At 47.5% G+C, this 25,861-nt stretch overlaps 1 protein-coding gene across 13 annotated transcripts in view; it reads right to left on the bottom strand.

The window, feature by feature from the left end:
- Window positions 1-25,861, bottom strand: part of TCF12 (transcription factor 12) — an 864,399-nt gene that overhangs the window by 88,520 nt on the left and 750,018 nt on the right. The window lies entirely within an intron of this gene.

Below are 25,861 nucleotides of genomic sequence, written 5' to 3'. Positions count from 1 at the left end.
ATTTTTCAGATAAAGGTTTAATTAGATTTTCTATTTTGGCACCCATAATGCTTACTAATTGTTCGAACTGGTCGGCATTTATTTTAACTGTGCCTGAGTTCACCATGGACATCTTCCCCTCCTTGAGTACTTTTTAAGGGTGATTTAGCTCCTTTGTTGTTATTATGGCCCCCACGTTTGGTTTGGGTTTTCCTGCAGCCCCTTCTAGTTCTAGGGGGTGGAGACCTCTGTGAAGGGCTGTTAGTAATATCAACCAATGTAGCAGATATAACTGGCGATTGAGCATGTGCTAGCTAAGTTAATAGGGTCCCTACTATTATCTAAAGGTGGTTCTACTAGGGGAGTCCGGGGCGTAATTGACAGATTGCCCAGACCAAGCGATAATCGCCGCTCAGTTTTATCAATTTCAGTATTTAATTTATTCACTGCTTTTACTAAATAATTATAGAGCGTAGCGCTAGCTAGCTCAAGAGGGGTTTTATTTCCTTTCTGTTTCGACATATCTACAGTAGGCGGCAGGCTATAAAATATCCTTAGGTGTACAGATGCTTAATATGAAAGAATAGAGAATAAAACTAAATATAATGTAGCCCAGAGTTCCTCGTAAACAAGCAACAATACGAGGGCAATAAAAGAATGGAAAATACACAGAGTTATGTCATCCCCTACAAACAAACATTTAGGACTCCTAAATCTCAGTTCAAGTTTGTTAACGATCCTGGGGTTTAAAAACCAAATGGTCTGACCCAGCCCAGCCCCGGACGGCCAGGCTTTGCCTGGGCTTAGCCCGGCGCTGCCCACGCGCGAGGCGGGGGCTCGGCTCCCCTTTATGCGCCTCCGGGCGCGCTAAGGGGCGGTGGCGGCTTCTGCCACAAGGGTTCTCAGGGCTTGAAGTCCCCCCCCCCCCCCCGCTAGCCGCGCTTCGTTGGAATGGGCAGCGGCTGCGGGGAGGGGGAACCACGGTGACCAGCGGCATCAGGGAGAAGGTGGGCTTGCTCCGGTAGATAGGTGCCCCTGCAAACTGCTTCCAATGAGCCCCCTATTTCTTTAAAGAATGCGACCATTCCAAAATAACAATGAATGAAGTGAGCCTCGGCTCAAGGAAAAAGTATACGAGTTGAAAAAATACATTCTTAAATTTGCTAGTTGTATAAATGTTTAGCCATTGAACGTGCTGTCAGCATCTACAGATAAAGGGATGCTTTTTAGGTCTCGCGACCTATCGATGTGCGCAAGCGCATCGAGCGGAGCGAGAATTCAAGTGGCGAAAACATCGTCAAACCAAAGGGCTTTCAGCCCCTCGGTTTTCATGAAGTTCACGTGAACAAGCACGCGCATTCAGGGCCAGCCCAGCACATCAAAGGGCTTCTCCTCCCCTAATTATTCATGGCCGGCCGCAGGCCGGCCGTACTCAGTTTCCCAAGCCCGCCCCCATCCTCCACGCATCTCCTTTCACCATGCCTGCACTCTATACAGCCCAGCACATCAAAGGGCTTCTCCTCCCCTAGGGCTTCTCCTCCCCTAATTATTCATGGCCGGCCGCAGGCCGGCCGTACTCTGTTTCCCTTGCCTTGTTTGATAAAAGCTTGCACACGGCTTTGTTGCGTGTGTTCAAAAAAGTGCGCTCGCTTTAAAGGTTTGCACCTCACCTGTACTTCAAATGCAGTAATTCATACAAAGCAGAAATCATTATTTTTCTCTTTTTCTGACAGGCGACACCTTTCACTTGTTGGCTCCATGTAATACAAAATTCATAAATAATTGAAAAAATCGATACATCCATAGAGAGACTTTAAGTCCGCCCACTTAATCCATTAGTCTTTTCATCTGTCATACATGAGTTGCTTCCGTCCATCACAGCATACTATGGAGCAATTGGTCAAACAGCTTGCATTGAGAATTATGGTATTTTTTTCTTAATTGCATGTGCAGGTTCTGCTTCACTCCTCTGTCTCCTGTACTTCCTCTCGGCCTCTTATTCCTCCTGCATTCTTCTCCTCTGCTTTCCTCTCTTGCAAATATCCTCTTTTGACTCTTTGCCTCTTGACTCCAGCTAATATCCTCTTTTTGTCTGTTTGCCACTCTTCCCCCCCACCCCCCCTCTGTTTCTTGTTCTCTCCTATTTCTGCTGGCGATTCCTCGTAGCGCCTTTCCTGCCTCCCGCTAGACCCGCCCATCACCATTCAGTGACACTCCCACCTCCCAGGCCCAACTTGATAGAGGCCATAGTGCAGCCGGGCCGCAGGAAAGCAAAAGACAAGCCCATCTGCGCCCGGTGCCAGAAACTCTGCAAGCACGCCTGTCAGCTGTGGGACCTCATCAACACCTTCTCTCTGACATAGTCACACACTGGAACTGCATCTACAAACTGGTTTCTTGTGTGGCGATTTAGTGGGACTGGGGAACACTGAAAAAGTTGGTGAAACAGTAGGTTTAAGAAAGGAACCAAGTAAGTCAAGTTTCCTTAGGGGTGGGCTCTCTCTCTCAAGATTATTTCTCCTTGTTTGGCTCAGGCTTATAGACAGTGGGCAAAAAACTATATTTTGTCACATTCCAAGCATTAGTTTGGGGAGTCGACACAACACAACAACTCCTCAGCCAAGTGCAACTTCACCACCAGCCTCAAGCCTATGATTACATGCCACAGGGACTCCCTTTTAACCCCTTCGCTGCTCATGATCATCAAAATTACTCACAAACAATCAGCAGGCCACCCGCCTACACACCCTAAGGGAAGCAGACAAATACCACAAACATCCTTTTTCTGAATTCTCTGGTCCTTCCCCTCATATCTGGTTAGCCAATTCTGAAGAGGACCGTATCAGCCCAGTTCAATCCCATGCCTAGTCCCCTTATGTCGACCCAACATGCACTGATGGCATCCCACTTAAGAGGATACAATCCTTCGTATAAGTGAAACAATGTGGTCTTAGGAGCCAAGTCTCTCACCTCAGAATGTTGATTTGGGTTTAATTCGAACTTCTGCACTTGACTAACAAACTTGTGTGACTTTGGGAAGTAACCATTTTAATGTGCCTGAAATGTACACAGCGTAAATAACTCAACAGTGAAAATTTTAGATCCATCAAAATGACATGCTCCATGCTACTTTCTCTGCAACATCCTATTTTCAATAATAGTGTTATGTAAATATCACATGTCATACAACGTATGCACCTCATGTGTGACATGCTTCTACTGCAATAAAAACGCTGCATGTAAATCTTGCTATTGCTCTGCATAACTAGCCCCACCTTTTTAGGTCTGGCTACACCTAATTGTTTACAATAAAGTTAAAGTTGACTTTAGGTCAACTGCTTGCTCATGGCTTGAGGGATTTGTTGTCTATCTCTAAAGGATGCTCCTGATTCACTGGCATTCCTGAAATTACTGAGCTTTTCCCACCCAGATGCATTTTTGTCTCAGTGTTCTGATTGGTTGAGCTGTATCCGCCCACTGCTTAAGTGAGGGGATTCTATTTTACTTTCAGCTAACCATCAGAGTGCATTTGTTCCCTTGCCCTCTCACCCTTCCCCTGCTCTTCAATGCTCAGTGTCCCCCTCGCCTTGTTGAACAAATGTCATATTTTTACAAGGCCCCGGGCAGTTCCACAGGGCTGTCATGACACAGTGCTATATTTACACGTAATTATTTTTTATTTCTACACATTTTAATTTACTATTCTAACATGGATATCTACCATGTTAGAACAGTAAATTACAAATGGCCATCTGCACCATAATGCATTCGCATCACAAGGCACGCATGTATCACGACATACGTGTACCTCAGTGGCCATCTGAGACAGGGTTTTATTAAATAAAAAAACCCTTTATAAGTTGGCCAATAATACATACACCTGTTTCTTTATACATGCATTCATCAAAATCATTGCAAAATCACAAGGCCTTGACTCGCCCGAGCTATTGCGTTTGGCAAATGCTTTTTTCAATGTAATGTAATACACAGTTATATGGCAATCTTTCTGCCACTGGAATGATGTATGAAGTCCATGGAATGTCAGTATAGGAGAGGCACAGAGAATAGTTGTGCTCTATGGAAAAGAGGAAGCTGGGGAAGGGGGTTGTCAAGTAATTGTCTGAATGTGGAGGGTGGGTTTTGTGTGTAGGGACACAAGTTATATGAAGGCTGACCACAACTAGGCTTCTACCTTTCCAATGAGAATGTTCAAGTTCTGCAAGCATGTTCCTTAGTTGACCTCCACATGCATGAACGCAAACAGGAGAGTCACTGTTGATATATATACAGAGGCTTATTGCCAGCAGGGCTTACAAATATATCTGGCCATCAGGTAGATAGAGGCAGGTTACACCAAACCAGGGGGGTCTGACTTGCATGCATAATTTACTTTAAATATATCTGAATGTCAAACAAACCCTCACAGGCAAACACCTTTTGGAACATCATGAAGTGGTATCACAATAGTGTAAGCATTATACACTATATGCACTTCTTTATATCACCATTCAAAAACTATGCTATATATATATATATGTCTTTAGTACGTAAAAAAATGCCTTTGTGAACAAACTAATGTGCCCGTTTTGTGCTTAATGTGCTCGTAGTGAAAACGAAGCCTGTGTGTCACAATAATGCATGCTACTAATTCGAGTTACAAACTCTAGTTTCATACGTACGAGTTAGTATGAATGAAAAAATATGTATAAGAGCTCCTAGGCTGTCAGCAAAATGTAACTTTACGTATCGAGTTCGCGTTTTAATTTAAATAAAGTTTTTTACCGCAATTTAGTACTTGCGCTTACTCGCGTCGAGAAAAACAATTACTCGGAAATTCGGTATTATAAGCTGTGGGCCGTTTCCAGCAACATCTCCACATAACTCTGTGTGGCTCTGGTCGTTTTAAACAACCGCTATATTTACTCGTACATCCGACGGCTAGCATCACGTGATTAGAAAACGGGCTGATGTGTGTGTATTTTACGGCGGCCATGTTAGGTGTGAAACACACTGTTGTGTGGCTAAACAATGTTGTGTAGCTATGGGGATTGTTATTCTTAATTAGAAGTGTGAATAATGTGGAAGTTATTTTCACAATATAGATCATTGTATATATACATACTTTCTGATAGTACAATACTTTAGCAACCATACAGTTCCACAGAATAGAGCAATTCTACAGCTATTTATAAATAGCACGCACATTCTATGCGTTTATTGAGACAGCTCGGGCTACATGATTGCATTTTTTTTATCCAATATTTTTCACATCTTAATAAATGTTTTCTATTGTCTCTTCCTTCAGCCTGTTCAATGACTTCCAATATCAGATAACGTAATTGGGATATATTGTGTTTTGCCACCATAAAATAGGTTGCAAGCGTCGATTTCATATTTTTTGTTCTAATATTAGACTTGTGTTCATTAATCCTTATCTTGAATTTCCTTTCAGTTTTGCACACGTATACCTTGCCGCAAGGGCACTTCAACATGTAAATCACATTTTCAGCGTCACAGGAAGCCTGTAATGTAGATCTTAATAGCATGTCCTTTCATTGGATGATTTATTTTCAGTCCTCGTATGATACCATTACAGTTATTGCAGTTCAAACAGGTTATTGTACCCTTTGGATTTATTATTGTCCTAGGCTGTTTGAGTATTTCACCTAAATTTCTACTTCTGGTATATGCGAAGATCGGTGGTGGTTGAAAAATAATTTTTTTAATCGCTTCTGCTGTTAACAAAGGCCAGTGTTTGATAATGGTTCTTTTGAATGTTTTGCTGGCTGTGGAAAATCTTGAAACTATCACCGATCTGGTGTTTTCCGGTTTTTGTCTGGCCTTGTCATCCTGTGTGCTTGAGTCACATCTTTTTTTTGCATTCTCCAGGATTGTTTGAGGGTACTTGTGAGAAAGTGGCTCTATATAAACTGGACCAGAATAAGGTACAGTGTGCATAGAGTCCACAAACCCCAGAGGTTTAACAGAGGCTAAGGCCAGGTGTGACCTTACTCTCTAAAGTGGTAGCTTCAAGCAGTAAGGCAGTACCAGAGGACAGTGTAAAGCATTTGTAGTATATACTCAAAGACTGAACTCCAGGCCAATTGTTTTTATTTCAAAAGATATAGTTGTTTTATTTCTAGCACCCACAGGCATAAAAATATACTGTTCTCAAAATGAGAGGTCTCAGATGAGTACTTTGCAGAAAGGCAATAAACTTTGTGAAGACAATAGGTACAGGGGTTGCAGTAGGCAACACAATTCTACACACAATTTAGCATTGAGCTCAATGGATTCCCTTATATAAACACAGGTGATTACTTTGTAGATTATTTTAATAATTCCAGGACTGGCCCCTAGGTTCAGTCCTGGGAAGCTGGAAACAGTTTGAAAAAACGTTTTAGGTATTGTGGTGATTTTTCAGGAATAAAAAGCTATTTTAAAAGTTTATACTTAGAAACTTTTCAACAGAAATCTGGCAATGATATCCAATGGGAGAAAATTCAGGTTGCAGGTAAAGTACGATCTCGTTACTTTTGTAATCCAGTACTGGTCTCCTGGGACCAGCACTGGGGTCTCAACTCAAAACAGGTAAGTAATTACGTTTTAGCATTTCGTATGATTTTTAAAGAATATATTTTTTTTTTTTTTGGTGTAAGACATTTATTGTGCACAAATGAGATAGAAGATTCACACTGCGTCACGCCAACAACCCGGAGGCAGGCCGCTATCAGGTATAGTATGTACAAAGACCAGGAAAACCTATTAGGGGCCTCTATCCGGCCGGTTCTAACATCCAAAGGTAGACAGTCAACACAATAACATCTTAAGCGTATGCAGTGCAACTTCAGCGAGTAAACGGTCTTACTTTTCTCTCAGTGCTGCAGACATTTAAAGGCATCAGGAATCAATTAAGCCGCCTCTGGGCAAACAGCGGTTAGCAACCCGCTGCAGCGGCATGTGGAAAGGATGTGTCTATCAGCACCGTTTTTTCCCAACATGTCCCTTCAACAAACAAAACCAAAAACATCAATCTTAGGTGCAAGTACGTAGAAAAAACAGCCATATAACACCTCAGCCAACAATAAGGTCTCATGGACCCGCGCCGGGTCGTCCCGAAGGAGGGTAAGCTATAGTTAAGGCGGGTGTGAGGCAGCATCCAGTATGTGCACATATAGGGCAGAGGGCGTGGGGGGGGGGGGGGGGGGGCGACAATGAGGCCGCAAGGTGGTCAGCGGGAGAGGGGGGCCAGTGACATTCTCGGGGGCAGTGGGGGCCGCAATCGCAGATCGTGCGGCAGAGCAGGGCCGGTCCGCGTCAGCGCGGGTCCATGGGGCTACAATCACTCAGCCACGCAGTGTGCACATTCAGCCCATATCGTCTGAAACACTCGTATCCGGTGAGGTACCCGGGGTGTCCGAACTCGCGTGTTCTCTAGTCCACTGTATAAAGGGGTCCCAAATGTCAGTAGGTCTGGAAGCGGTGGGCATGGTCTCCCAGTAGTGCGTCAGTTGAGTATGGCCGTATGTCACATCTCTAATCCAGCCCTTGAAAGAGGGGAGAGCTGGCCTGCCCCAGTGCAGTGCAATCTGTCGTTTGGCGTATAAAAGGAGTAAGGCATGCAGTTTTCTGTCGCAGGGTTCAGTGTCTTTAACGTATCCTAGCAGACCTGTTAGTGGGGTCGGCGTGTCATTCCTATGTGTGATTTGATTAATGGCTGTGAAGACCTCCGACCAGTATGTACCCAGCTTGGGGCAACTCCAAGCCACATGGATAAAGGACGCACCCTCCCCTCCACACTTCCAGCAAGAGGCGTCCGCACGGATGCCCATACGGTGTAATAGTGTCGGCGTGCGATAATACCGGTGTCCCAGGTCCGCAGCCCAAGCTTGTTTGGCCGTGGCTACCGTCAACGGGGCCTGTTCCTGCATGCAGTTATATAGTCTAGACACCAGCTTCTTGGGGAAGGTCGTGAAAGCAAGTTTTGGAGGGCGGACAGTATGCTCGGCTCCTCCGGGAAACGCGGACCTAATTTCTTGCAAGATTCCCTAAGGGAATGATACAGTAACATGTCCGCAAAAGAGTCGGGCTGGTCGTCCCCGCTTGCGGTCATCTCAAAAAAAGTGCCGTCGGGATACAGGTCTGCAAAGGTGAGAAGTCGATTTCCACGGATCGTGAGGACGTCACCCCTGGCTGTTAAGCAAGGGAGCATCGGGTTACCCCTCAGGGGGACAGCCGGCGCATAAAGTAAGGAGAGCCGGGCTCTTTTCTGAAGCTCGCGCCAGGTCCAGCGGACCATTTCCACTGTGTCTACCTCACGCGACGGGCATGTGACTTTCCCGTATAGTGCCACTCGTAGTGGCAAGGGGGCGACCACTGCCAGTTCCACCGCCGCATGCGGCTGGTAGGGAGTGGGGTAGGCCCAGAAATGCAGGAATTGAGCCTGCGCACAGAGGGAGTAGAGTTTCAAGTCCGGGGCACCCAGGCCCCCTTGTCGAAGCGGAAGTGTAAGCAGGTCCCAGGAGACTCTGGCCTGTCCACCGGCCCACACCAACTTCAGCAGCAGCGAGCGGACGCGGGCGTGGAAGTGTGTTGTCATTGGCAGTGGTATGTTTACGAACAAGTACAAGAATTTGGGGAGAACCACCATTTTTGCCAGTGCAACCCTCGCAACCAGGGCTAGAGGTAATTTGTTCCAGACCTCGATTTTCCCTTCCAACCAGTCCACCGCCCTCCCGAAGTTCAGAGACCACAACTCTTGCACATCCCGGCTGATCCAGACACCCAAATATTTGACCGCTTCCGTCTCCCATCTAAGGGGGTAGTCCGGAGCAGGGCGATCAGTGCTCTCCGTCAGGGGGAAGGCTACAGATTTTGACCAGTTGATGGATACCCCCGCCAGGCCTTCAAACCTCACAAATTCTCGGAGTAGCGGACTCATGTTGTCTTTGGGATTTATGACGTACAAGGTGACATCATCCGCGTATAGCGAAATCAGCAAGCTCCTGGCGCTGAAACCGATGCCCCTGGCGGTATGGTGTTGCCGTATACGAGCCGCAAGCGGCTCCATCGCAATTGCGAAGAGGAGCGGGGACAGAGGACATCCCTGCCTGGTACCCCTCGATACACTAAATGGCTTGGAAACGAGCCCGTTAACACTCACCCTGGCCCTGGGCGCCGTGTATAGGAGCTTGATCAGAGTCATGAAGTTTTGACTAAAGCCCATCCGCCCCAGGACACTAAAAAGGTAAGGCCACTCTAAGGAGTCGAAGGCTTTGGTGGCGTCAAGAAACACCACCGCCGCCTGTACTGATGGGTGTAGATAGTGAAGTACAGAGAAAATAGTTCTGAGATTATGTGATGTCGCGCGGCCAGGGATGAATCCCGATTGATCTGGGAGCGCAATCATAGGCAACATCGGTTGTAATCTATCCGCAATCACCTTCGCATAGATTTTAGCATCTACGTTTATAAGAGAAAGGGGCCTGTAGGAGTCAAGTTGTTGTTCATCTTTATCCGGCTTGAGTAGTGTGATAATTAGGGCCTCGCGCATGGAGTCTGGAAGGGAATTTAATTCAAGAGCCTCGACAAAAACTGAGTGCAGTCTCGGCGCCAGTTCATCGACATAAGTTTTATAGAAGGAAGTAGTCAGGCCATCAGGGCCAGGGGCCTTGTTGGCTGGCATGCTTTTAATCACCTGGGCGATGTCTTGTATTGTGACAGTGAGGTCCATGTATTGTCTGTGGTTGTTGTTAAACCATATTAGTGCGATTGAGTCAAGGAAGTCTCGCAGTGACGCCGGTGTCGTGGGTTGTCTCGAGGTGTAGAGGGTTGCATAAAAATCCGCGAACGCGCCCAACACAGCCTCTTGGCCCATCACTAGGTGTCCGGACCTATCATAAATGGTGTGGATATAGTTGGATTGTGTGCGAGGAGCTATCAGCCTAGCAAGTGTCCTGCTCGGCCTGTCCCCTTCCCCGTATCTGCGCGCCTCAGCTTGCTTCCCCAGGAATCGCACCTCCCGTTCCGCTTCCTCATTAAAGGCCAGCAATTTGGTTTTCAGTTCACCAGCAATCTTCATCGACGGGTCAGAGCTAAAAGCAATATCAAGGTCTCTCAGTTCCCCCTCCAGTTTAGCCAACGTGTCCCTGATGGTGCGTAGGACCCCTGCCTTCCGCGCTATACATTGGCCTCTGATTACAGCTTTAAAGGCATCCCATACAATGGCTTCAGAGGAGGCAGACCCAGCATTTTCACTAAAATATTTAAGGATGTCTTCTCGTATCTCCTCTACAAACACCGGGTCTGTGAGTGCATGTGGGGGAAGGCGCCACTGGAACGCCCTGTGTATAGTGTCGGGGGGGCGCAGCTCCAACATACACGGGGCATGGTCTGACAATGATCTAGCCATGATATCAACAGTCGACACCCATGTCGCAACTTCAGGAGACACCAGCCAGAAGTCTAATCTGGACCAGGCAGCTTTATGACAAGTGTAGCAGGTCCCCACTTTGACCCCCGGATTTCTGGCTCTCCACACATCTGAAAGCATACCCTCACTCATAACATCCAAGATCGCCTGTCGTGCTTTAGTATGCTGTGGTCTGCTCACACCGCTACGATCCATGTCATCATTCAATACAATGTTGAAATCACCCCCCAGTACGACCGTCTGGCAGTCCAGCAACGCAATCTCCGCCCAAACACTTCTGAAAAAGTCAGGGTCATCTACATTGGGGCCATAGATTGCAGCCAGCACAATGGGTCGACCTTGCAAAGAACCATGCAGCAAGACATACCTCCCTTCTACATCACGCACTTGAGAGTGCTCTCGCCAATCCAACCCTCTGCGTATGAGTATGGCTACGCCCCTCGCATAGTTGGAGTAGATGGAAGAGTAGACGTGAGCCCACCGGGAATTCTTCAAGCGGGGTGAGGGTGTTACGTGTAAATGTGTTTCCTGTAAGAAGCAAACATCGACATTGTGCCTAGATAATATACCGTGCATCAAACAGGCCTTTTTGAAGTCCCCAAGGCCCCTAATGTTCCAAATCCAGAGCTTGATACCCCCCATCTAGAATGTTTGGTAGTGTCGAAACCCTCCCTCGTACCTCCACCCCCAAAAGCCAGAAGGTCGCCTAGACGCCACGGCTCCAAACGCAGTCCACAAATGTATAGGCATGTGTAGCAGTACATTGCACCAGTTCAGAACTAAAACTCGCAACTTATGAAACCCCCCCCCCCCCCGCCACCCCCTTCCCTCAGTAACCCCCCAATCAGGTCGTGACATATCCCAGTAGCAGACACGCATAGCGTGGAAAAACCCCAACATCAACAACAAAGGGAGGCACCCCATGAGGCGTGGTACGCCCGGCTAACACCCCCGTATACGCGGGGTGGCTACAGTCAAACTTTAGAGTTCCTGTGCTCTAACAGTACCCCCATCCCTTGGTCCACAAATTCCGTATGTAATCAAAGTCCCAAAGGAAGCGCGAAGGTAGCAGCTACAGTTTGGCGCTCGAGAGCGTCTCAGTGACTTACCCCCAGGGAATCAGTTCGGAAGTAACAGACCAGTGTTTAAGGCTGCTTCGGGCTCCCAACTTTGAGTCAAAGAGGCAAATTTGCAGCTGTACAGGGAGAAAGTCGTAGTTTCTTAAGTCATTGTCACTGAGGTGGTCTGAAGCTTCCTCAAGTCTTGGCGATTTTCTTCTGGCTCCAGCACAGATGTGTTTAGCGAACTTGAGTGCAGATTTGGCGTCAATGAAGAAGTGTGAGGTGTTTTCGTGTTGAACCTTCAATTTCGCCGGGTAGAGGAGAGAGTAGGGCACACCAGCTTGCAGCAAGATTCTCTTTGCCGGCAGGAATTCCTTACGGGCCGCTTGCACTAGTGGGGTGAAATCCGGGTAGAAGGAGATGTGGTTTCCTTGGTGCGTGATCTTGCCCTTCTCTCTCGCCAATCGCAGGATGATGTCTCTGTCTTGGTAGTTGAGCAGTTTAGCCAGGATGGGACGCGGAGGGGCGCCCGGCGGAGGTTTTTTCCCAAGGGACCTGTGCGCTCTTTCCACCGTGAAAACTGGGGACAGATCAGGGTCGAACAGTTCATGTAAGAGGTCCGATACAAACGATTCCATCTTGCCTGTGTTTGTGGTCTCCGGAATGCCTGTAATGCGGATGTTGGACCTTCTGGAACGTGCTTCCAAATCGTCCGACTTGGCGCGCAGATTGTCGATTTCCCGCTCCAGCGACGTGATGTGTTGCTTGGCCTGCTGCTGGAATTCACAACATTCAGTTTGTCTATTTTCAAGACAATCCAGTCTCGTCTCGTGGGCGTCCACCTTAGTTTTCACGGACTCGAGTTGTGTGGCCATGCTACCCAGCTTAGCGTCAATGCTTTTCAAGCTGGTCCTCACCTCCATAATGAGGGCCCCAAAGCCAATGTCTGGAGTCGTACCCTGCGACGACGATGCGCCACTATCCGACTCCGTCGCCGGGTTCTTCGGTGGTCTCTTGTTGTCAAAACTTATCTTAGATTGCTTGGCTTCGTTTTTCCCCATCTCCGCAGTCGGATGAATTCCGCTGATTTCGCAAAGGGGCAGCACCTATCTAGCGCCTCGGTCAGCAAGTGCACAGCCCGCGTGTAATTGTCCAGGTGGTGCCAGGGCGCGCCAAGCGTAGCTATGAGTTTACTGTGTCCCAGGCCAGCCGTGTTGTAGATAGCCGCAGGTGCCCGGTGACTCCCCCGGGCCGCAGCGCACAGAGGGGGCCTTGTCAGGGTTCAAAATGGCGGGCGCCCGTATTTTCAATTGCGAATCCGCTCAACAGGCGGGAAGACCGCAGCCCAGGAGTTCCCGGGGACCGGAGCTGCAAGGCACACAATCGCGTGGGCGGAGGTCCGCTCTGCACAGTGTTTGGTTTACGCTAGGTCCCGGCGTGGTGGCGAAGCGGGTGGATTTCCAAGCCATTCCCGCCCCGCCGCAGCTACTCAGCACCTCCTCTCCGGTCTCCGCAGCAATGCAGACGGTGGTGGGGCGACTCTTCTGACTGCCACCGGGGCCCCCCACAGCTCAGCGCCACCACGGGCGGACGCCGGATCACCCAGCGGCTTCCCAGATGGCGTCGCCCAGCTGCGCCGGTCCCCGCAAGCGTCCCACAACCTCTCACCCGCTTAATTTCTTTTTGGCTGCAACGGGGACTTACCGGGACGACCTATGCAGCAGTTCCGCGGCAGGCGATGTTCCACTGCCAAGTCCGCCAGATCATCAAAGGCCTCCACAGCCCCGGCCCACAGTGTCTCGCGGCGCCCAGTGAGAGGCACTTCCGGCGACGGGCAGGACGGACGTGCAGGTCGGCGAATATTTAGGCCGTCGCCGCTTCCAAGGGATGTTGCCTCCGCGCCCCAAACTCGGGCCGGAGGATCGCCTGGGTGTTCTGAGCGGAGCCCGTGAAGAACGGGGGTCTGCAGGCACCAGAAGCAGGATTCTTGGAGGATTAATTAGAGTAGCCGGCGGAGCTCACTCAGAGAGCGGCCATCTCGCTGCTCAGCTAGCCACGCCCCCCCCTTTAAAGAATATTTCTAGTTTTCAAAAGTAGACAGAAGAAATTTCATAGAAAAGCAGACAATTGATTCCTATGGAAAAAATACAAGTTTCTAGTAAACCCGCTAGGGATTACTTTTGCGTTTCAGCACTGGGCTACAAGGTACAGTACTGGCTCCTCTCCTGATCACAGGTGAGTATTTCGAAATTTGGATGATTTTATATGAATATTTCAAGTTTTCAAAAGTAGACAGAAGATTTATCGAGTCAAACCAGTCAATGTTATTTAATGGCAGGTAAGTGAGTTACCGGTTTCCTGGTAAGTACTCGACTGGTGAAGTTGTGTTTCTGGGCAGGGGCTGCTGGGTGATGGGGGCCTCCGGTTGGTTTCTGCTGGCTAGCAGGCCACGCAGCTGTGAGAGCTGGGCTCCTGGTCACTTGCTCAGAGCAAAGGGGGAAGCAGGATAGGACAAAGGTGCAACGGCCAGCGGTACTCTGGCGGCTGGGTGCAGGGTGCTTTTGAGCCGCCGGGTCGCTAAATGTTATCCAATGGAAAAGGTCAAAAGGGAGCAAAGGCTGCAGGCTTGGGAGCGGAGACTCTCCAGGGGAGACCAGCACGTCGAGAGGTAAGTTGGGATCTTGGAGCACAGGTAGGTAGCCCAAAGGGAGGCACAGGCGGCTGTAAGGCGCCGGGTGCAGGGGTGTCTTTGGGTGTCAGAAAAGCTTACCTTCAGCTGGTCGCGGTTGGGGGGGGGGGGCCCTGGTTCCGAGTCTGCAGGCGTCGCCTGGTTCGTCGAGGAGGGTCTTTGGGCACTGGGCTTCGGGTCCCAGTCGTCGGAGGGACGTCCTCGTGGTCTTGGATCACTCGGGCACGGGCCGGGCTCGGCGGGTGCACAGTGGGCTAGTCCGGAGCTTCCTGGCTGGCACCATGGGGGTTGTTGCAGCAGAGCCTCTGCTGATGAAAGTCCCAGTCTTTAAGAGGGTCGAGGCAGGCAGGTCCTCTGGGTGCCCCAAGGTTGCTGTCCGCAGGAGTCGCCGGGATTTAGGCAGGAGCATGTTCCAGGATCGACAGGCCGGTAGGGCTGGGGCCAGGTCAGTTGTTAGCAGCTGTGTGGCAGGTCTTCTTCTTGATCTTCTTTCTTCTTTTGGTATCGGGATCTGAGAGAGGAAGTTTCAGGGAGCCCCTAAATACTGAATTTGGGGACGTTGCAGGTAGGGCAAGGGCAGGAACCAATAGGTCCCAGTCCTGGGGTGGGTACACACCCTAGCCTGCTCCTCTCCTGTGGGAGGGGGGGCAGGAGCCTAGCTGTGATTGGGCAGGGCTCCCCATCTTCAAGATGGCCGGAGCCCGGGGTCGTGCTTCACCTTGTCTCCCCCCTGAGGGGTAGGGTTGGCACAGGCTGGCACACCCCCCTTCCTGACATAGTTTTTCCCGCCAGTCTTTCCGGAGAAGCTCACAGAGGCGGCATGCTTTTTAAGCTTCCCCCTGTCCATCCTGGAGGCGGAGACTTAGCACCTCGCCTAGGATGTGCATTGTTGCAGGCCCAGGAGAGCGGGGGCTCTCCACCCAGGGGTCCAGCAACATGTCTTCTGTGTGGCAATCTCTGCATCCACTCAGCCCAGACGTGAATTGTAGGTTAGGTTTTCAGAGGGCATCTCTTTAATTTTACATTAAATCCCACACTGGCATCACTGCTGAGAAGATTGGTACCAAACTTGTCAGTCTTCAGTGTAGCCATTATAGTGCTGTGGAGTTCGTAATGACAACCTCCCAGCACCATATACTTTTAAGGGCATCACTGCACTTACAGTGCCCAGGAATGTCCCTGGGTACTGCAGGGGCACAGGGCTCATGCACCTGTGCCCACACCTCTGGCATAGGGCACCCAGCTAGAGGGGTGAATGAAGTATGCCAGGGCAGTGGGTTCTGTGGGAATGGCACACAGGGTTGTGTGCCATGTCGACTCTTGGTTTAGCTCTGTACCCAGACACTCAGCCTGCAAAGGCAGTGTGTGGGTGTCAGGGTACAGGACCCCTGAGGGTGGCACAATAAGTGCTGCAGTCCTCAGGGGCCTTCTCTGGTCACTATGCCCTGGGTACCATTTACTAGGGGCTGTCAGGAGGCCAGAGATGCCAATTGGGTTTTAGTTTCAATACAGCTTTTTAGGGAAGGGAGTCAGGCCCTGGGTACCTGGTTGGCAGGGACCCAGAGCACACTCAGTCAAAGCACATCAGCAGTTCAGAAAAAAAGTGGGGGCATACCAGTGCAGGAAAGATGGCACTTTCTCACAGTACCCTCTTTGTTTGAACCTTTCGTCCATTTCTGTAATTCTCTGTTGTGATATCATCGGGTTTGATACGACCCTTTTCACTCTCATCATCTGTGATGTGGGTAAGTGTGTTTTCAATGATAATTGCTGATAGCTGCTATAATGTAACATGTTCCTGTCTGTTTTCTTCTGATAGATGTCTGTTTCTAATCCATTCTCAGTTATGGTAACTAGTACATCCAAAAAGGTTATGTGGGTTTCAGAGATTTCACTAGTAAACTGTATTCGCCAGTCTATCAAATTCCATCTCGACAGGGCCATCTCTGCTTCTTTCCGGGTGCCTCTCCACAACATAAATATATTGTCAATTTATCTGAAATAAGCTTTTATGTGTGGCTTCAATTGGAGGTTAGACAATATGTGTTCCTATTCAAATTTTTGCATAACTAAATTAGCGTACGCCGGCGCTGTACAATTGCAGTTTAAAAACAACCAGAGCCACACGGAGTTATATGGAGATGTTGCTGGAAACTGCCCGCAGCTTATAATACCCCCTTTCCAAGTAAGTGTTTTTCTCGACGCGAGTAAGCGCAAGTACTAAATTGCGATAAAAAACTTTATTTGAAGTCAAACGCAAACTCGATACGAACAGTTACATTAGATTTTGCTGACAGCCTAAGATCGCTTATATATATATTTTCATTCATATAGATACTTGCTTCGGCATGAACATTACTAACTCGTTAGTATGAAACTCGAGTTTGTAACTCAAATTAGTAGCGTGCATAATTGTGACACACAGGTGTCGTTTTCACTACGATCACATTAAGCACAAAACGAGCACAGTTTGTTCACACACAAAGGCATTTTTTTACGTACTAAATACACATATATAACAGTTTTTGAATGCTGATATAAAGAAGTGCATATAAATAGTGTATAAATATAATGCTTACATTGAAGGATTACGTCCTCATGAAGAGCAAATAAGCTCGAAATGCATTGGAGTCTCATGAATAATAATGCAAAAGAAGGAATGTTGAAATAAAAATAATTTCAATAAAAGAAGTTACTGAAGGAAACTATCAAACTAGTTCCAATTAAATTTCCAACCTCAACGAAGGACAAGGAGTGTGCCCAAAGGGGGATGCAACCAAAATTAGTTGGCAGCACAGTTGTTCTAGAGAAATTTTGACGTCTCCCAGAACGGTAACGTCACCCCAGGAGCACCCCAAAAAAAGAGTAAACACACACGAAGGACTTTTTACCAAAATATGGTTGTGCGTATAGCTATTATTACTTATTGATCAGTATCACAATAGTAACCACCTGGAAAAATACCAGTGAGGCCGCAGACTGTTTGCACTGAATCAGCATCTCTGGGAAATTGGACCATTCCCATCAGTCCTAATTTTTACCGAACAGAATACAGTAGCAGTGTGTTGATGCAGTGAAAGCAAGGGGGGTAAATGCAGCAGCATCACCCTTTTAAGTCTTTTTCACTAGTCCCCCATATCTCTCGATGATGGTCTCCGTGATTGCTTCCATGCTCCTTGATCACACCCAGGAAGCGGAGCCAAGAGACCCATCAATTTGCAACTAATCATGTGGAAAAGTGGGTCTGCTATCTTCCAATTCACTCCACCATTTTGTGATTCACTCCACCATGTTGTGCTTTAACCTTTATGACTGACTTTCTCTCTGTATCACGAACACTCTGGAGCTCCACTTTTGACCTGTTACATTCCTGCACGGACACTCTGTTCATGCTTTGGCCTGCCACAAACTGACCAGCCCAAGCTCAACCAGTCGGACAGGGAGTTTCTCAGATGTTTATCGTCCTCACCCTGTACATTACACCCTGCAGGCGTCCATCAAAAGGCCTATCCCTGCTTGCAGTGTAATCATACCTCTCACCTGTGCCCTGTAGTGGTAAACAGCTAAATATTTGTGGACTCAATTGTATAAACATGCTTTTCGCCTACACCCTGCAGGGTCCTCAACATTACCTGTGCTTATCAGATTAACCTTTTGTTGGACATTTAATCATGCTATGCCCTGCAGTACCAATTAATCAGTGACCTCTGTGTACTATGTAATTATAATGTTTTGACCATATCCTACGAAAACCCACACAGGCTACTCACCTGCTGATTCGCCAGAATGACTATTTGTTTAGGAATGCAATAAAAGATTGATACAACTCCCTTACATGCCTGGGGCAGGATAAAGAGTATATAACACGTGAAGTTAACACCATTCTGCAGACTGCCTCCTCAGCTATGGGTGTCTGTTGTTGATGCCTCTCCATCTCATGAGATTGTAATAAATATCCTTTCTCTCTGGCTCCAACGTTGGTCTCAGTTTGTATTCCGGACCCCCGTGGACTATAGGGTGACCCTGACACATTTGGTGGTCTGCCAAAAGACCCCCAAATCCACAATCATACCATCTCCGGAAGCTACTGGACAGCTGGAACATTGATCCTTATTTTTATGCTTTAAGCTTTGTGAAGGCTTATAAGTTGAGCTCCATTGCTATTTTTTATCAAATGCATTGTCTTGACTGCCCTTCTCTTTTTGTTTCCAAGGGATAGCTTTAACGTCAGTCTGCCACATACTACTTTTTTGGGCTTCAATGATTAAGGGTGTTAGGCTAGTCCTGAGCAAAGCGTGCTTTGTGTGACATGGAGGAGAACAGTGACTAAAAATGCTTCCATTATATTGGTGAACCGAGACGGCTACTCTAGGTATGTCGTCCTTTCCCAAATTAGGTGCTAGTGGTATTGTTGCAACAGAGGCAACTCATAGCCGCAATGATTGCTAAACTGAAGTCACTATATATAACCATGTTGGATTGTGAGAGGCTAGTGCAGTACTTTCTGTGCAGTGGAACTATAATCAACCCAAGAGCAGTCAGTAGAACACCAGCTCCACAATGTTCTCTCCACTTGAAGTGGGGAGGATGGAGACAATTGTGTGTAGTTCATGCTTTAAAGGAAGTCAACAGGTATTGATGATTCATTGGGGTCGATCAAAATGATCTCAACTTCGATAAAAGTTTGAATCAAATACATGAATGAGTGAATAAGTAACCTTATAAATAATCCATTATTGTGGTCTTGGTTAATACAAGAATGGTAGACTTTAATACGATCGATCCTCTATTCACCCACTTCTACAGATACGCTGACTGAATCTAGTGCTACAGAATGATAATGTGCATACAAACTAAGTCATTCCTAAAAATACTCACTGCATATGTAATTAAAAGGCCTTGGATGACTCCACAAATTGGTACAGAAATGAAGGGGAATTACAAACACAAAATAGAACTTGAAAACCCGCAAGGGAAGGAGATAGGGCAAACTTCGGGTCAAATGGACTGTGGAGTATTTACAGTTCAGTGTGAGAGCGCTAAGGCTAAGAAGAGAAATAAACAACAGTGGCATACCAGTGGGCGTTCCACACACATGGCAAATATGCACTAGCTGTTATGCTCCAACGTGAAAGTTGATCTTGAAAATGGCGCTGAGGTAACCTAACAATATAAAACTCTGTGGCGAAAAAAATAAAAAACAAAGAAAAAAGAGGGACTGGAGTACCAGGGCCTACTTTCGCAAGATCTATTGAAGAAGAAACAACAACCTTTTGCATATGGAGGATCTCATCCTTCTTAGTAGTACTAATAAATGGCAGAGCATCTGGGGCTAACATGGCACACAATTTACGAGAGACATCATTAGGAATTGCCTAGAACTTGATCAGTATGAAAACATGCCCTGGTTACGGTATATAAATGTTCTTTTGAAAGAAGAGGAGGAAAATCTGGTTTTACTTTAGAAGATTTCGCTTTCAACTCTTCCATCACATGGTCGCATTTCCCAAATCAATGGCATGGTCGTCGGATACATCCAACTGCCCTTGTGATGGAAAAGCTGAGCAATCCACAATGCATTTATATTGTTCTGTAAATTTTATAAAGATTTTAGATTAAGATTATTACGACCTGTATTCCTATTTCTCGGTCTCTTTTCAGGTGACGTTTGACTTTCTCAGGGAATTGTCAGATGTTTACACATACCAAGCTATTGCAACCTACATCAAGAAAGCAATTAGTAGGCCCAAAACATTATGTCATCTGGAAAGGCTATGTTATGAAGCAGATTACGTAATGACCTAGATTGCTATGCCCAATTAACAATACTGTTTCCAATAAATAAACACCTGAAGCCCTCTGTGCAGTTTTAAAAACTGATCGGTAGTATTCAACTTTTTATTTGTCTGGCTGTTTTTAGTATTCCTGGTGTATTTTTATGACAATTTTCGTTCAAAATATATTCTGGATGAATTACCATAAATTCTGTAAATATTGCTAGGTGTATTTTTTGACGTAGCAACTTGCTTTGTATATTATTTTTGTGATGGTAATCTGCGCCCATGGTAACTTGAATGCCTTGTGTGAGACCTTACAGTACATGTATAATTGTGTATGTATGCCGCGCATTTTATATTGATCCCGCAGATCTGCAATATTTTATTATGTCTATGGGAGAAAGTTTTAAACGCACGTACTGGTTTATTGGACTTTTATGGGTTTTTAAAAAAAAAAAAAGTTTATTTCATTTAACCAAACAGAGCATTACAAGTAGAAACATTCTTTAAAACTGGTCAAAGTACAAGAAAAATACACCGTACAAATGATCGACATGAGCTACTCTTCTACCTTACAAGGGGCTCGCAGACTCTGCTGCACAGAGCTCGTGATTGTAGATAAAATAAAAACAGACTATTCTCTACTCCTCTGCAATGAAGGGTTTCAAATACATACGTGAAATGCATTATAAACAAGAAAGGATCTCCGACAGTCACCAAACTGCATGAAGCCTGCACAGGCTTTTCTATACCTGCTCATCGAACACGCACCACATCTGTCTTTGACGTGAACTTGACACTCTGAATTCTATCTACACAAACTATTATATACAATGGTTTTAAAATGCTGATGGGAGATTTTTGAACCTTGCACTACACCATGAACTAATAAAAATAACACCAACCTTTTCTACAGGGCGCCCAAGTGTCAAAAATAATACTGCCTTCCATACTATGGTGGACTACAGAATTTTTGCTCATGCTAGTAATGAGCAGAGTGGTATTAATTTACAAAGGGTGTTAGAAGTACTTGTTTACAGAACACTTAAAGGAATCTGCTAATATTCAGAGTTTAGTTGACTCTCCACTTTTAAGAATGTCTTCCCACAAGAAAAAGAAATAAATGATTCCCAAAGAGAGCTCGAGAGACTGACTGGTTACACCTTTCAAAAGTAGCAGTTGTCGTACGTCTTTGGAAATCTACATGCTTGACCATAAACATCGAAAAATGATGCACATCCTGGTAATAGGGACCCCATCTCAATGCACTGGCTGAGCTATGCATTCTGGGGTCAACATACTGATGCCTAAGGTGATATTGAGAAACGACTGCCACCTTACCCAAGATACCTGCTCTTCCTCCATCTTCTGCCAGCCAGTGGCCTACTCCTGGAGAGATCAACAACAAATCTTAGACTCATCTATAATGCATCTACTGTCTGCTCTGCTGAGCTCACTGTGCCATCAACATGTAGTGGAACTACATACAGTGGGTTGCACGGTCTATGCATGTAAACTGAAAGACTCAACAAGTGGAGGTGGTAGATGCAAATGGCTTCCATACATCACGCACATCCCCGTTTCCATTACTGGTCCCATACGTGCAAGTTATGAACTGCTCATGAGAAGGAGACATTCACTGATCTGATTTACTTGAAACAAAGCCAGGGGTCCACGTCTGTCTGTATTTAAGCTTGATATCCAAAGAGGGTTGACGGCATATTTACTTGGTGGTGAAGATGCACGGGTGGTAAGAGGGAGCTCATAGTGTGCACCTTACAGCGCCCTAGAAAAGCAAAATGTAGAACTTTACAGCACACATTAGCAGCGCACAGCAGTTCCACGAGCTATCACTTGCTACAGTCCCAACAAGCAGACGGTCACTGCGAAATGGAACACTGACTCACAACCCAAACACAGACCAGGTTTTAAAACCAAATGGGCAGAAGACAAAAACAACACAAGCATACCAGAACCCTCAGTCTGCTCGCTATTGTCAATGCAGTGGAAAAGGAAACTGTGCGAGTTTCATCCGTTGCAGAGACGTTATAATATGCAGAAGAAAGACCACCAGTGCAAAATAAGTACTGAAGAATAAAGTAAGGTAACCTATTTTCTGCTAAAAAGCGGCTTAGTACAGCCATGGACAAAAAATAACTGATTTACACCTCTAATAAAGATCAGTCAAACAGACTAACAAGAGAGAGCTAATGCTGGGGGGTCTGTGGGTGAGGGGCTCCCATCTCATGCAGTGGCTGCTCTTGTGCGACGTACAACAGGTTAGTTAGAAGGAACCCTGCAAGTCAGAAGGCTGGATAACACACCACAAGGAGACGAACGGAGGGCCGCCAGCAGGGCCGAGCGGAACCGGAAGGCTTCTTGGAGGTAGAGGGCCATGCTCTGTCCCCGGGCCGGTGCGGCGCAGCACAGCGATCTACAAAACGCTGACACGATACACGTGTGTAGCATTCAACGCCCAGGAGCACACGGAGCAAGCAGCATGCATTGTAAACAAAAACGTTTCTTCGCGTTTGCGCACCCCCGGTTTTGGCAAAGGAGTGTGTGAAGGATTTGGCCTCCCCAAAGTGTGGCTAAGCCTTCCTCTTCCTGTGCCTCCCCACCCCCCGCGACCTTGGAAATGGGTCTTTTAGAATGTTAATCTCTCCAGCACCCTGTTTTGTTCCCACGCATCCTCCAATTGGCAGATTCCATTCGCTCTCGGCCTTTCCAGCTGCTAACACGCATCCGTGGTGGCCCCGATGGCTACAAGCTGTTCTCCATAGAACGCCCTCGGTATGATGGGGCTTCCTTCCAGGGCCCACGGAACGTCTGAAGCGCCGGCCTATCGAGGCCACTGAAGTCTACCAAAATATACAACAAAACTTCAAGTACGGTAAACATAGTGGACTCCACTCATACCTACACGCAATGAGACCTGGCGCTTGGTTCATCTGAAAATAGACATTGATGCTCCCGGTCTCATAAATGTATCGCATGAAAGACGGCGCACACAACCCCTGCACCGGCCTTCAGTAACCCCCGCAATGTGGAGCAGGTCTTACTGCAAACCACAGAGTCATCCGTGTCTAGGCCAAAGGGTGCCGACACGGAGTCTTGGAAAACAGGCTACTAGTATGTCTTTTCTTGCTAATATTCTTAACATGAGCGGAGCAGTGGTGTCGTTGCCCTTCCCTCCCACGTAAACCCGATGTACGTCACTTCTGAGTGTCCCACTGACTAACAGGGCACTGGCACTTCAATTACGACGAATCGAATTACGAAATGACACAAAGTCGATACCCTGGACGGCCGTCTCTTGGCCGCTGCCTGAGCTCAAACACCTTCTCGCCCAGCTAAGCAACACCGTAATAAACAAGTCTCTAAACAATACATGCCCCTTATCTGAGGTGTGTTTAGAAAGGTTAGCGGAAAGAGCTTAAGACAAACTGTTGGACATAAGTGTGAGAAAATATTTTAAAGAATGTAAAATAAATTAACTGTGTGTGTGTGTGTGTATATATAGCGTAACTTACGATTCAGTGTTCCTCGCAAGAGGAACGGAGCGGAGCTCGAATTGCTTTTGGGCCCTGGTAGTTTGGGTTCCTGTCTAGAGGTTGGAAGTCCTCGGCTCGACATGTGGTAGCACGCCGCCTCCCACTTCAAACACACGCTGCCCGCTCTGCCCTGCGGCTGCCTGTCCCAGCACAACAATTACAGCACGAGCCGACACTCACCAGCAGCCACTGGTAATGGGGCACAGCCCCCCAGCTCCAGAGGGCACGCTCGGCTTTCACTATTAGAGCCGAGCCGTAGTTATTTTCAGAAAGAGGATTCCGTGTTCAGAAATGATTGCTTTAATTTACCAAACTGCGCACAACATTCCCACGTAGGGAGCAAACAAATGAAGTGCTAGATATCGATAAAAGCCATAAAGGACGGTCCCATAATGCCGGAGACTCCACAGCTACAATCCGTGTCCTGTGCGCACCCACGCCGCCCTGGCGGACCTGGACGCTCTGCTTGTACATCTGCGGCTCGGCGGGGCTGACAGCAAGCGGCGTAAAGCGTGAAAGCAGAGGACCTGGGTCCGCGCCTCGAAGCCTGCGCCCAAGGGCCTTCAGAGGGGCCCGAAAGAGTCCTTTCAAGAGGCGACCCCTCGGGCCTGATAGACCTCGCGGGCTAAAAAAAACTGACATTTAACGCAATCGGGCCTGATGCCACCCCGTCCCATTAAGGAGTGACCAGGGCCTCTCCACTCCTCTCCAGTTTATTCGCCTGCCATTGACGTTTCATTCACATTTGGTCGCTGCCAAGCCCCAACCCCATGTTTAACCTCGGCATGTTAAAACCAAAAGTAATGAATCAGCCTCTTCTGAGGGGAAAAAATAAATATCCCACTTTCAACAGAAATAATAAGAGCGGGGGTGTCAACTGCCAAAACCTCTTTTAAAACACAATAAAACATTGCAAAAAATAGTTATTAAAGTCGAACATTCAGTTATATGTCTGGTGAGCGGTTTCTTCCAGCCTTTAATGGCAGTCAGCAAGCGGACCATCCTCCAGCCCGGGTGATGGAAGGGTTTCTGCTGGTGCAATCCATCAACTGTTTACAAGTGCGGGCTCATAGCGCGACCTCTGACCTACAGCAGGGGCGCGCTCTGCGCTCGCGGGCCAGACCTAGCTGCGAGCCCCGCCCCCTCCATCTATGGCGGGCCTGGAAATACTTAATAAGATCAAAGCGTCCCCCCCTGCTGCAGAACAAAGGCACATGTTGTAACCGAGCAATCTGGGCTTTAAAAGAACCACAGCCAATTTACATTCCACGGCTTTATTGGAGGGATCGATCAATTAATATCCAACTGGGCTATATTATGTTTAATAAAACATTGAAACTAGCTGGGTTTTAGGTTTAGTTCTGGACTAAGGCTTGCAAGTCGCACCTTCTCCTAAGCAACAAATAAACAGGGGCTGGAGACGCACGGTCCTTGTGGTGACGGAGATGTGAGGCGGACGCTTCCTCAGGCCTGGTCACGGTGTGTGTACAACAACTCTGCACAAAAGGAATCCACACTACAAAGGCCCATGATCACCCGGCTGCCGCTGCAACCCCCGCGTGGCAATCTGGGCAAACAAAGTTTCCAAAGTCACTGGAAGCAAACATCATACAAACATTCCTAAATCGCTTTCGAGCACTTCGTTTATTTTTTAGCACTTCGTACAAAAGGTGTTTAACCCCAGAGATACAATCAATTCAACATCTGCTTGATAACAATTTGGAGTTTGAGTGCAACATAACAGCAACAAAAAACAGCCACGTGACTGGCCTGCCCCTACATTTGGCTTAAAGCAAACCACTACAAGTGTTTGATACTAAACCCAGCTCCAAGTATGCACAGTCTCAACTTTTTGTCGGTTATTTTGCATACTTGCGAACAGGTTGCATATTCTTAGCAAGCCAACCCGCGCAGTCAGACAGGGCATCTGTTTGGTACTGTCCACTTCTGTGAACTGTCCAATCGTGAAAGGTGTGTGCAGTTCATTCTTCAATGGGAGTGGGCGGCAATTGTCGACGAGACAGCCCATTCAATGCAACACTGGACGCTGGATGGCAGGGTACCGCGTTCAAATACAATAGCATCTCTCGCAGGTCCAGGCCGGGCCGGAAGAGAGGCCTCTCGGACCACAAGTCCAGTAAGTATTCTGACGTGTAGACGCCGTGCCCAGGCGCGGGGCTCCGCGGCCCCACGGAGTTCCCCACAGCACGCGCTGCGCCCAGTGTGTGAAGCAGGCGGTGCCAGCCCCTCCAGTCAATAAACTGCTGCGAGTGGAAGCAGATGGAACAACAGGCGAGCCGGTCCCTGGACATCCAAACAGGAAACACCGGCCTCACGGACCGCCTGCGCTCTAAGTGTTCCCAGAAACC

Source organism: Lissotriton vulgaris, chromosome 2_1 (genome assembly GCF_964263255.1).
Source record: "Lissotriton vulgaris chromosome 2_1, aLisVul1.2, whole genome shotgun sequence".
Lineage (NCBI taxonomy): Eukaryota > Metazoa > Chordata > Amphibia > Caudata > Salamandridae > Lissotriton > Lissotriton vulgaris.
Note: the sequence above shows the minus strand (reverse complement) of the source record. Positions and strands in the feature narration are given on the sequence as shown.